Source organism: Vespa velutina, chromosome 8 (genome assembly GCF_912470025.1).
Source record: "Vespa velutina chromosome 8, iVesVel2.1, whole genome shotgun sequence".
NCBI classification, from domain to species: Eukaryota; Metazoa; Arthropoda; class Insecta; order Hymenoptera; family Vespidae; genus Vespa; species Vespa velutina.
In genome coordinates, this window is record NC_062195.1 from 6,397,101 (window position 1) to 6,410,144 (window position 13,044).

The window sequence follows — 13,044 nt, forward strand, 5'->3', positions numbered from 1 at the left end:
TATTATCTATGATCGATCAATCCTTTCCTTATTCGTCTTTTCGTTTTCTTTTTTTTTTTACATTACTTCAACATCTATAATTTCTTTAGATTCTTTGCATTTTTACTTAACATACAAATTTCTCTCTTATCGGTTTTTATTCCAATCACGTGTATCGGACTTACATTATATATCTATTTCTAGTACTCGTATTCATCTGAAGACCTAATGGAATATCTCTCTTATGTACCTATCTTTGAATAGTACAGTAAATTAAGTTATAGTTTCTATTTCATTTCAGGTCAAACGAATTTTCTTTCCTTATGTAAAAGACTTCGTTATTTCTTATGCTAGTTACATAGAATTTTGTCAAGTTTCGAGATAGCATCGTTGGAATTTTCTCTCACATTTAAAACCCTCTAGATCCAAAAGATTGCATCCGACTATACTTGTGAAGAAATTTCGATGACAGATAACGTCAATGCGGGTAACGTTGAAGGTTAGCAATAAGATAAATCATTCTTAGTATTAAGATCATCATCTGCTGTTTATTTGTAACAATTTCTTTTCTTTTTCTTTTTATTTTCTTTTTATTTTTTTTTATTTATTTTAATATTTTTTTCTTTTCTTTTCTTCTCTCTTTTTTTTTTTTACGAACTTAGCATGTTTCTATCTTTTGTTCTTTTTATTTTTTGTTAAGTTCGATCTAGTCTTAAGAGATTACTTTTTAGCAGATTCACCCCGAACAGTTTTAATCAGAGTATAAAAGTTCATCGTAAAGATGGATTATGCGAGTCAATATATATATATATATATATATATATATATATATATATATATATATATATGTATATAGATCGACTTTTCAAATACAAGTACGCCGACGTTCTTTGGATCTACTTCGCTTTTGTCGGACCGAGTATTGCGCCTCTCCATTTTGTCATCCCCTAGCGGAGTTTCAATGTTGTAACCATGGAGACGTCGCGTTTCCGCAAGGGGAACGTATAAGGGGTGTCGAGCGTACGTAGGCAAGTATGGTGTGTCTGCCATTGTTAAAATTCGTCCGTGTCCAATATCGATAATGAAAATACGATATTGAATGAAAGTACGATGAAATTGCGATCGTTTAATGGTATCATTTGATAATGTTTGAACAAAAAGAAAAAAAAAGAAAAAAAAAGAGAAAAAAAGAAAAAAAAACGAAAAAAAAATAAAGAAAAAGAAATGTCGATTGAAAAGAAGTTAACCAGAATTCAATGAATATTTCCACATTTTTTTTTCTTTTTTAAGGAATTTATTAAACGAAAAAAAAAAAATGTAAATTTGCTTTACGATCGATCACGATGTGTGTAATTGAATCGCGTAAAATATTTTCACTAAGCTATCTAATTTGGTATATTGTATCTTATTCCCAATTGACAGCTGGATGATTGATGAGAAAATTTGCTCTCGGGCCCGTCAACCTTTCAACGCTTCACGGCGTGTCCTCGGCGTTAAATGGCCAATGAGTTTCATAGGAGCCATTAAGAAAGGGGTCCTTGATTCGTAATGAGACTCTCAAGGAGAATCTTATGATTATCACCCATTAGGATAATAGGGTAAGACTCTAGCGCGACTGTATCTATTAAAGGTTTCATTGAAAACATGCTTTATCTTCTTTATTCTTTTCAAATATTCATTGCAAATATAATTACATTGCTGATTTTTATGCTTTTATACTTATCTTCTTATATGGTATATTAATAGTGTTAATATCTTTTGAAAATGTCACTGAGAATTATTCAGTTTTCTTTATCTCAGACGAATGAACTTGTAAAAGAGAAAGTGAGTGAGAGGGAGAGAGGGAGAGAGGGGGAGTGGAAGAGAGAGAGAGAGAGAGAGAGAGAGAGAGAGAGAGAGAGAGAGAAAAATAATTTTGATCCTTCAGGAACGAAGGGAACGTTTGTTAGTTCTGGGCCATGTCACGAATGCAATTAGTGACTGATTCGCCAAGCACTGGGAAGTCCTTCACAGTAATAGCGAAGGGCTCTTCAACTGTTCAAGTACTCTTCCGGTAGCGACTGCATTTTGATTTGCGCCCCAACGTACTGCCTTAAAGTGCAACTTCGCTTTACTGCAAACCAATGGAGAAATGGGCATACCTTTATAACGGTCTTTACTCTTTTATTCTTGTGAATTTGCTATACTTTTAATTGCTATACAAAGTGAATATCCTCATTGCGTTTAATTACGTTAATTTATTCATTTATAATATAGATTATATTCGGACATTTTTGATATAACAGAAAATAAATATTGTGAAATGTTATTTATTTTAGATGTTACATACTCTTTTGCGATTGATTTAGATCCGACGGAACATGTATTTTTGATTTGAATAGACAATATACGATTAGAATTAAAAATTAGACATTTGTTTGCATAAATTATTGATTAAACAATATATAGACTACTTTGTAAACGTAATTGGCTCATACATTTTTCGTTTCATTATCTTCCAAAATGGTCTAACGATTTGATAAATAACATTCATTTTTGTCTTAGCTATTTACAGTTTAAGTTCTTTTTTGACCTTTTTTGACCAGAGAAAAACTCGGCATTCGATGACGAAAGTTTCAACGGGGGAGAATGTTTACAGGCACGGGAAAATCGTTTCTGATGCTTTAGAACGCCTCGTTGTAACCAGATTCCCATTAAAGCAACACCTTTTGTAGCATGGAACGGCATTGTGGTAACATTATTGTCCGCGACAAGGACGCATTATAATTCATTGTGTTGTTCTCGTAGCGTAAACCATTCAAGGATGCCTAATGCGACACCTGGTAGGTGTAATGTTGCCGCCATATTCTATTATAAGGATAATTTGATACATATCGTGAACGAAATCCTATAGAAGTTTTGTTGAGACCCTGTGACCCTCTGAATGAAATTGTTGCTGTATGTAAGCATATTAAATGTTTACTGGTATATTTTAGATTAAAATATATTATTATTTTACAAGATACATTGTTGATTTATTGTAGAAGATTGTTGGTGATTTTAAGTAGATGAAATAAGTTGATTTCAATGGAGATTTTTAAACTAGACGATTTTGGCAAATAGCAGTCTACTATTGTCGAGAAGTGATCTTATTTATCGTTACGTTACAGGAAAACGTAGTTGCTACCTACAGCAGAGTCGTGGCTACTAGGATTTTGGTCACGTAGAAACCTGGTAACGAAGTTAAGCTGGAAGCTCCTTCCAGGGATGGACCTTCGTATAACGTGTCTCGATTCCAAGAGCCCCATGTACAGAGAGCCCATAGAACCAAACTCAATATGGTGGAGTCAATTGGAACGCCCGTACTTTAGGGGCATCTCTCTTTCTCCACTCTTCTTCGACCATATTCGCTTCGTCGACCTCCCCTCTCCCTACCTCCCTCTTTTCTTTCTTTCACCCTCTCGTTCACATAATGGAGACACAATCGACTTTGAAACACAATCGATAGTTACCAAGTCCATCGAGCAAAAATGTTACTACGGCTTAAGTTTTTTGAATGACACATATATGATCGTTGTAATGGTTGTAAAGCAACACCCCTATATGCCATTAGTATATACGTATTAACGCGAGGAATAATATGAAGATAGAAACCATTTTATTTTCATCCAGAGAATATCATGCTTTCTTTATATTTTTATTAAAGGAAAATAATTTTTATTATACACATGTATATACATAATTGTCTTAATATTTGATTGGTTTAATGTTAATTTGGGTAAAAGTTTTTTTTGCAAATAGGTTTTTGATCGATGATATTTAATTTACATATATGTGTTCCAGAGGGTTCTGTAGGAAGAAAATTCGATCATCGGCATTGGATTTTCATCGTCAGTTTCTCGTACCGTATGAGGAGAACGTATTTCTCGGAAACGAACGGTGGAGTTTAAAACGTCGATCGTCACATCACATTGCCATGGCGACGGACGTCGACGTTGTACACCCTGGCGCTCATTTGTTTGTCATTTCCTCGCGGCGACTCGCGGAAACAAAGGACGAGAGGCACGAAGGCACGAAACAAAAAGCAATCCGCTCGGCGGCGAACGAGCAAACGGTTGGGGGTGTGATGGTGGTGGCTTGATGGGGATGCCGTTGTTGTTACCCGTCTGCTGAGGATAGAACAAGGGTCGGAGTAAGGGGATGGAAAGCGAAATGCCGTGAATTACCTGTTCGGAAGAGAGCATTTCGTCGTCATTTTTATTTCGTTTCCCGTTGAAAACTCAACGTTCAACGGAAATCGCCGTACGACTGGCTCTCCGCTTCAAATTCGTCATACCACTTCTTTTATTTGAACTATTTTCTTTCTTTCTTCTTTTTTTTTTTTTTTTTTTTTTTTAATGTTACGAATCTCGATCATATGGGAAACTGTACCAGTTATATATATATATATATATATATATATATATATATATGTGTGTGTGTGTGTGTAAGAATAGAATTTGTTTTATTTATTTCTTATTTTTTTTTTTTTTATAATTAATTGTAAAAAAGTTTACTACTCCAAGTATTTATCATATATTTTTTCTTTCTTCATTTCTTTCTTTCTTTCTTTCTTCCTTCCTTTCTTTCTTTCTTTCTTTCTTTCATTCTTCGTTTCTTTCTTATGATTGAATACACATTCCAGGTATTAAATCACACGTGCAAAGTAACGAGATACCTATATCGTGATTCGCTTGAAGATTCTTAACAAGAATGATACTATATCTGTCGCGAAGGTCGAGATATTGTCGACGGAAGGACAGCACGTCAGCGAAGAGAAAGACGTCGAGTGTGTTCGTCGACTCGTTAGTGACGATGACTTTTCACTTTTCAAAGCCGAAGCCAAGGCTTAACCACATATTTCCCTCTCACGGTAGCTGAGTGTCGATTACATATGCCCTGGATATAAATAAAGCAGGCATAGAAACTCGTCTACGCTACAATTTCTTCTGTCAGACGAAATTTATTCCGCGTGCTCTTTGTAAATTGACAGTCATTGCTGTTTTTTAACAAAAGGTGATTATAAATATCCAAAGCGTTCGAATACCTGAACGATTTTATTTTTATACTATATATATATATATATATAATTTTTTTATTTTTCGACTCGTACCAAAACGATCAAAGATTATATTTATTTAATATCTTTTTCATATTCGAAATTTATTCATTTAATTTTCTATAATATAATGTTACTCTTAACTTCACACACACACACACACACACACACTTACATATTTGAGTTCGATTTTACTTTATTGCCACAAACTTAGATAATTACTTACTATAATTCGTTACTTCCGAATATTCCGAAGTTTCTCATGTTTCTTTTTTAAATATAGGTATAAGTAATACATAGCTAATATATTACTATTATTCATAGTGATTATTTGCTAATAATAGTATAAGTAGTAGCATTATAATTTTTTTTTTTTCTATAGATACAAACAAAAATTAAGTTATAGAGAATTAAGTAAAATATCGTTTTTGTTGCATTAAAATAATAATTATCATTCTTTTATGTTTACAGGTTATTACGAATTCGTAAGAAAGTCAAGGAACGTCCTTGATTATTTCAGTGTTAGTCGTCGTTGAAATGTGGCATCAAGTAATTAACACTTGCATTATTCACGGTAGGAGGAGACGTTAGAACCCCTATAATACTCTTCCTCTCGTTCCGGATAACCAAGCGAGAGACCCATTGACTTCGTTCATTGATTTTACGTCAATCTGCAAAGAGCACCCTTGCGGGCTCTCCGTGATGCGTTTACCATAAGCGATAAGGGCTGTACGGAGTTAGGTGTGAGGTAAGGGCTCGCTCGACACACCCTATGAAAGGGAAATAGAATAGAAATGACCCCCCATGGGAGTCGTATTAGGGACACATGGCTAGACGACAAAGCTTCGACAACCCTCTAGAATCTTAGGCATGTATACGATTACATAACGTTACGTGCTTGCCGCCCCTAGAACGTTGGGGTTGGTACGAGGGTTGGAATATACACGCGCACCACCCCTTAAGGGGGTCCAAACCTCCATTTTGTCCATGAACCATGATCGTTGGATCGACATTTTTTGTTCGAAAGAATAACTATATCTTTGGCAATATGCCGATTATTTTTATGGTATTTTTTTTTTCTATAACATTTTTATTTTATTACAATTATCAATTATTATATCGTAAATTTTTTATTATGTTTATAACTGGTATATGCGGGTGTATACTTAAATTGCATATAATTTAGAGATAAAAAGCTTTATACAAATTATTTGCAAAAATTTATCTACTCTAAGCTAATTTTTGTATTTTTTCATTTATTCAATTATATCAAATGATCTTTATATATTCTATTTAGAGAGGACTAAATAATATCTATATAGACGTCAATGGCAGGTTGTGTAAAATCTGTAGATTTGCTGATTCCTATCGAAATCCTCGGGACACCTGTTGTTTCACCTGACGAGGAAAGATAGTTTTGGTTTCGCGTTATCGCGGTCAGTTGAGTGAGTTTTCGTGTAAACTCGACGTATTGGCTCAAAAAGGTTTGAGTAACGTAACTCGGATGAGACAGAGGTTAATTTGGTACGAGTTGTAATCCCTCTCATCCGTCGGATGAAATTCCAGGACCCTCCGGGATGGACGAATGACAGAAGGCTTTGGATTATTGCCTCGCTTTATTCAGGATTATATCGAGTGCGAAGAAAAAGAAAAAAAAAAAAAAAAAAAAAAGAAAAGAAGAAATTAATCGACACTTTTTGCTTTCATCATTAGGTAACAACTTTTAATGAAGTTGCTTTCTTACTTTTATCTGACTTGAATATTTTAATTTCTATGCTCTATCAAAGTATAACATGAAAAAAATTCTTTATTCTTTCAACAGATCGTCATTGTAGAATTGATATGTTAAATTAATCATGCAAATATAATATATGTATCAAGATAACTGGAAGAAGGAACTTTACAAATGAACATTTATTTTCTGTGGTAGTTTAATCAACGTGGGGTAGACGCTATCTCGTGGTTCTCCATTTGCTTCGATCGGAATGCGAAGACGTGCATGGGATTGTGATGTTACCATTATTCGCCTCGATAACGTTTACGATACGCATATAGCCTAGCATATATCGTATAGGTTGGGAGGGGTCGGACCAGAGCGTGCCGGCAGCTCGTCGTTAATATAATGGCGAAAATGGCAAAACGGGTCGACATCACGTAGAGGTAATTCAGCACGCGTACGCTCGTCTATCAAATTGATTTCCACACCTAGTGTCCTTACAAGGGCGTTTATTTCGTCACGTTCACCGAACGATAGATTGTGTGTCATCGTTTATGGCGAAATACAATTGACGAAATGTTGTTTTTTTTTTTTCCTTTCTTTCAACTCTTACCTTTTATACACCTACATATGCATATAACATATATATATATATATATATATATATATATATATATATATATATACATACATACATATATATGTATACATAAATATGTGTGAAATTTATAAAGAATCGAATTTGTATATGTTAAAAAGATAAATAACTAAATTTATGTATTGATACATTCGTGAAAATTTCGTTCTGATAGAAATAGTGAAAATAGTAATGACGAAAATTCAGGCAGGACGTGAGCTAACACTTTTGAAATATTTGAAAATGAAGCTGAAAATGATGAACTCATAACCGTCACTCTGTTCCGTCGCCCAAGCCTTTTGGAGTCTCCCTAATTGACCCACGCCAGTAGCCAATAGGATTTGAAATTATAGGTCTCGAGGAAAAAAGACGATTATCAGTCAAATAGAGAGAATACAAACAAACATTAACGACCGGGACTTTGACGTTAATCGGGATGGAAAAGGAAAGCAGTTAAAAGGAATTCTTCTAGCCGGACTGAACTCGTCACGCATTTGATTAAAATTATAGGTAAGTAAGTATGTTGTTGTTAAAAATAAAAAATTAATAAATATATATTATATATCTATATATCATTTTTTTGTAAGTTCTTCAATTTTATGTTTGTAATTATTACATACAATTAATTATACTTTATCGAATTGATTACTATAGTAACGTAAGGATTATTATATCAGCAATTGTTTCACACACACACATACACAACACACACACACACATACATACAATATCTTCCTATATTTCATTTCTCTCATATATATATTTATATTAAAATATTCATACAATCATATTACATAATATACATTTATTCAGTTACAGTATCTATATATATATATATATATATATTATACTAAGCGCTCTAATATCTAGACAGGAAAGTAAGATTTTTAAAATGGAATGCATTCCACGACATCAGCTTTATCGTACGTGCTGTCTTGGTCGTTTACAGGGAAATGACGTGGATGGAAATGAATAATGTATGGAAGAGCATATGTAAGCGTAGATAAGAATCTTATCAAAAGAATCGATCAAAGACGTTCTGTGAGGTCACGCTCGAGTGGTGCCGTCTAATTTATTGAGTGCAACGAAATGGTGATATGACGAAGGCTACCGTTAAGATTGGACAATAATAATGATAACAGAATAAAAATAATATATATATATATATATATATATACAATTATAATAAGAAAAAAGACAATAATAATAATGAAATAATATTAAAAATGATAATTAAAAACGATGATGATAATAATAATAATAAAAAAATAATAATAATGATAATAATAATAATAATAATAACAATAATAATAATAATAATAGAGAAGGAGAGAAGAAGAAGAGAGAAAGAGCGAAAGGACGCTTCTAGCGATTTGAATCCGGCGTGTGGCATTTCAAAGGCCTAGTTAGCATTCGGTGTCACGTAGAGCCCACGGTTTAATACATCAAAAACGCCGGATTCTGTCGCCACCGCTCTCCGTCGTTCCTCCCGACTGTTCCAACACCCCCTAGAGGGTTCACCGGTATTCATTTGTTCAGCCTTGCAACCCTCTCGAGAACTGTGCGTGTCTTTTGTTTTGACCGACGCGAGTTCTGATTGGACCGTTCGTCGAGTTCCGCCGGCCATGGCAGCCTTTTCCTGGGCTAGGGATATCGGGCCAATAGCCTCCTCGAGGGCGTTCCTGGGCGGAGATTCAAATACGTCCTGCATCTGTCGCGGTGCTGTTGTCGTTGTTATTATTATTATTATTATTATTATTATTATTATTATTATTATTATTATTATTATTATCATCATCTGTAGCGGCTGAATGTGCACGTATATCTGAATATCCGTCTAACACTCGCAATGTTGGTAAGAGCGACTTTTCCGAACGGTTTCAAGCTTCTTACACGAGATGGCGTTGATAGTACGATTTTTTAATCAATTATAAACACGATATATATATATATATTTTATATATACAGTTCATATATATGGATAATTATCACTTTGATGAACGATCACTTTAATATATATATATATATATATATATATATATTCTTCATAATCATATTACAATAATTTTCTCTTCTTAATATTTTCGTTATCAATTTCTTAATTAATGTTTATAATAGACGCTCGACCTTGTTCGATCTTAATTAAGATCCAATATAACTTTCGATTATCGATCGATATTTCGATCATAATATTACTACGTTCATAACCTGAGCTCTTTGTCGTAGGAACAATTTTGTAAATGAAAGTCGTGAAAATAGTGTTGACCTTTGTGAATTATCGAGAGGGGGAATGTATTTAAGTTAATTCGAATAGGAATAACATGTGTCAGGGCTTTTAGAATTGACATTATTTCACGATTTAATATTTCAATGATTCCCTTGTTCGTTAGTAATTTTCTGTTAGTTCAAGTGTCGCGAAAGAAATCAGGTTAAACATGCATGTACATACGAAATACGTTTTTCCTTTATTAGTGCTCATTTGAACGTAACTTGTTAACTTATTGCAAGGAAGTCTGAAATGAAATGAACCAGTCGGGGAGATCTTTTTCAAAGAGTGAAAAGAAGGAAAAAGAGAGAGAAAGCTTCATACATACCTGCCATCAGTTACTGTAAGTACGTAGATGCTGTTATTTGAATTTTTACACACACACATATATATATATATATATATATATATATATATATATATATATATACAGTTCGCTATATGTTAATTATATCAAATAATGTACTATATATATTGAACGGTATATATAATATATACATTGCAAGTATATGTATAGGACTTGCATATATCTATGATATATGTATATATATGTATATATATGTATATATACATATATGTATAATCGTTGATTACATTGAACGAAGATGAAGAGAATCAAAAGAAGGGATATATAAAATGCAGCCGACGAACTTTACTATAACTCATCCTGGCAAAGGTCAGAGGTTTTAATATCCTCCGTTGGACACCCACTTGGCAGCGATAATTCGAATTAATAAGCGCAAATTGTCGGGTCTCGGCCAATATATATATATATATCGTGTATTCTTATTCGCGTGCCGATTCCGGTCTTTAGTTTCCCATAGCATGCCAAGGCATGTTACCATGATAATAACTAGCGACATCTATCTTTGCCTTTTACCGCTTATGTACTAAAAGAGCCGTATAGAAATGTCGGTTGGTTGCGTAATATTTAAGCAAGATAAAATTATTTTTATTTAGGATTTCCTTTAATCTTTATTTCAACCCTTTGTATGTAATTATTCTTTTTCCTCTTCTTCTTCTTCTTCTTTTTCTTCTTCTTCTTCTTTTTCTTCTTCTTCTTCTTCTTCTTCTTCTCCTTCTTATTTTTGTTTTCTTGTTTCTTTGTACCAGGACGACGAAAATCGACTTATTCGGCGAAAGAAAAAATTCTCTTTATCCTAGCGATCCTATCGTGTATGCTTGCATTATTAATTCTCCCGCGTAGAGATAAGGATTTTCATGTAAAAACGGGGCGCGATTCGTCGCGCTAATGCGGTCAGTGCCGAACGTCCGAGGTGCTTTTTCATAGGACGAAAAGAGTGAGAAAAAATGAGAGAGTGAGAGAAAAAGAAAGAGAGAGAGAGAGAGAGAGAGAGAGAGAGAGAGAGAGAAAGGAAGAGGAAAAAAGAAAGAAGAAAAGGCAGGCGGTGGTGGACTCTCTATGGTTCGTCTATCCACACAAGGGGCGAACGCGCAAATGGCGCTCATTTGTACTGATAGGGATCGTTGGTCATCTTGCAAAAAGCGCGCGGCTTAACGACCGAGATGTGCCTATGCGATATCTCGTCACAGATCCGTCAGTGATATCGAGCCTTGGCTCCAACAACGATCGGCCTGCTGGAATTAAAAATGTATTACGAGAAGTGTCCTTCTTCTTTTTCTCTTTTTCATTTTTCTTTTGTCCTTTTTATTCTTCTTTCTTTCTTTCCTTCTTCTTCTTCTTCTTTTTCTTCTGCTTCTTTTTCTATCTTTAATCTTTCAAATTGAAGCCTACGAATTTTTTTCTTCTTTTTTTTTTTTTTTTTTTTTTATGAAATCTGTGATAGCGTTTGCCCGATCATAGGAGTTGTTCATAGACGATATACATATAGAGAGGTAAAATATTTTTGTAGCGGGTCAGAAAAATTGGACGGTTAAAATCAGTGCATAGCGACGGGTATGGTGACGAGGAGAGAACGGGGATGAAGAGGTATAGGGGTGGAGGTTGTGGTAGAGGTAGAGGTAGTAGAAGTGGTGGAGGCGGAGGCAGAGGCGGAGGTGGAGGAGGATGAGGATGAGGATGAGGATGAGGATGAGGTAGGAGGTAGGGGGCAACATCGACGGTAATCCACTCGATTTCGAGTGGCGCAACTTCGAGTCGCGAACAATTTTTGTTGACTGCGGGCTCGCACACCACGCGAGACTAGGGTTTTTTTCGCGTTGGATACACAAGTAAAGAGAACACACTCGTTCGCATTCGCTCGCTCGTTCGCTTGCTAGCTAGGCTACTGCCGTCGGTCCTGTTGTTGCCATTGGAGAGATGCCAATTTTAAAACTGGATTTTTTAAAGCGTACCCACGCGAATTCGACGGAGTTTGCTTATTTGTTTTGGAGAGAAACCGTTCGAACGAAGATGACAAATAAGATGAGAAAGAAAGAGAGAGAGAAAGAGCGAGAGCGAGAGAGAGAGAGAGAGAGAGAGAGAGAGAGAGAGAGAGAGAGAGAGAGAGAGAGAGAGAGATAGGAATAATTTTAAAACAAAGAAAACAACGAAAAAAGAAAGAAAGAGAGAAAGAAAATAAAAAACGTAGGCAACGAGGGATAATTAAAATTGTGCTCTTTCGCAAATATCACAGCGTGTAACGATCACGTGACTTTCGTCATACTTATCGGCCGATTTATCTCTTCAACGGACTTTTAGATGAACGCACGAGTTGCAAAGGTGCATAATGCACCGTGCTCTATGTTTACCACTCTGTGGTGCCGGTTTACGATTTCTCGCGTAAATATGCTTCACGATTATTCCTACATCGTAGGTTTATTAACAAATTTTATCGTGACTTTGATGATTTCAAATGTACCAAAGAACTCAAAGATATTTCACATTAATTTTTTTCTGTCTGTCTCTCACTCTCTCTCTCTATCTCTTCTTCTTCAAATATCTTCTTTCTTCCTTTCTTTTTCTTTTTTACTTATTTTTTTTATTAATTTTTTTTTTTCTTTTTTTTTTTTAAATTATTTTCTTCGTTAGTTGGAGTCTTAGCACGACTACAGAGGGAATTAGAAATGGTCGAGAGTTCTTATCGTTCAGGTTGAGTTTAATTAATACCCAGCAGCACGTCGGAAATACATACGATGCATTGGCCTTGCTAATATTCGAACGTTATCACGAATCTCTTGGGTCACGCTTTGTTCGTTATCGTGTGTGAGTTACTCGAAGATGATGACTATGACGTTGTCGAAAGAAAAAAAGTAAAAAAAAAAAAAAAAAAAAAAAAAAAAGAAAAAAAAAAAACAAAAAGAAAAAGAAAAAGAAATAAAAAAAAAAATTGAAAAAAAGAAAAAAGAAGAAGAAAGCGAAACGTTTCTCGACATAACAGAATGTTGAAGGAGGAGGAGGAGGAGGA

At 34.6% G+C, this 13,044-nt stretch overlaps 1 long non-coding RNA gene across 3 annotated transcripts; it reads left to right on the forward strand.

Moving 5' to 3' along the window:
• Positions 1 to 4,701: 4,701 nt before the first annotated feature.
• On the forward strand, positions 4,702 to 8,546 carry LOC124950861. Of its 3 annotated transcripts, none has more exons than XR_007101449.1 (6): positions 4,702 to 5,013; positions 5,528 to 5,804; positions 6,354 to 6,769; positions 6,987 to 7,216; positions 7,586 to 7,920; positions 8,224 to 8,546. It is a non-coding gene; the product is annotated as an uncharacterized LOC124950861 (long non-coding RNA). The 3 variants fall into 3 exon arrangements; XR_007101450.1 differs by having other exon boundaries at positions 8,360 to 8,546; XR_007101451.1 differs by having other exon boundaries at positions 7,764 to 7,920.
• The last annotated feature ends 4,498 nt before the right edge of the window (positions 8,547 to 13,044 follow it).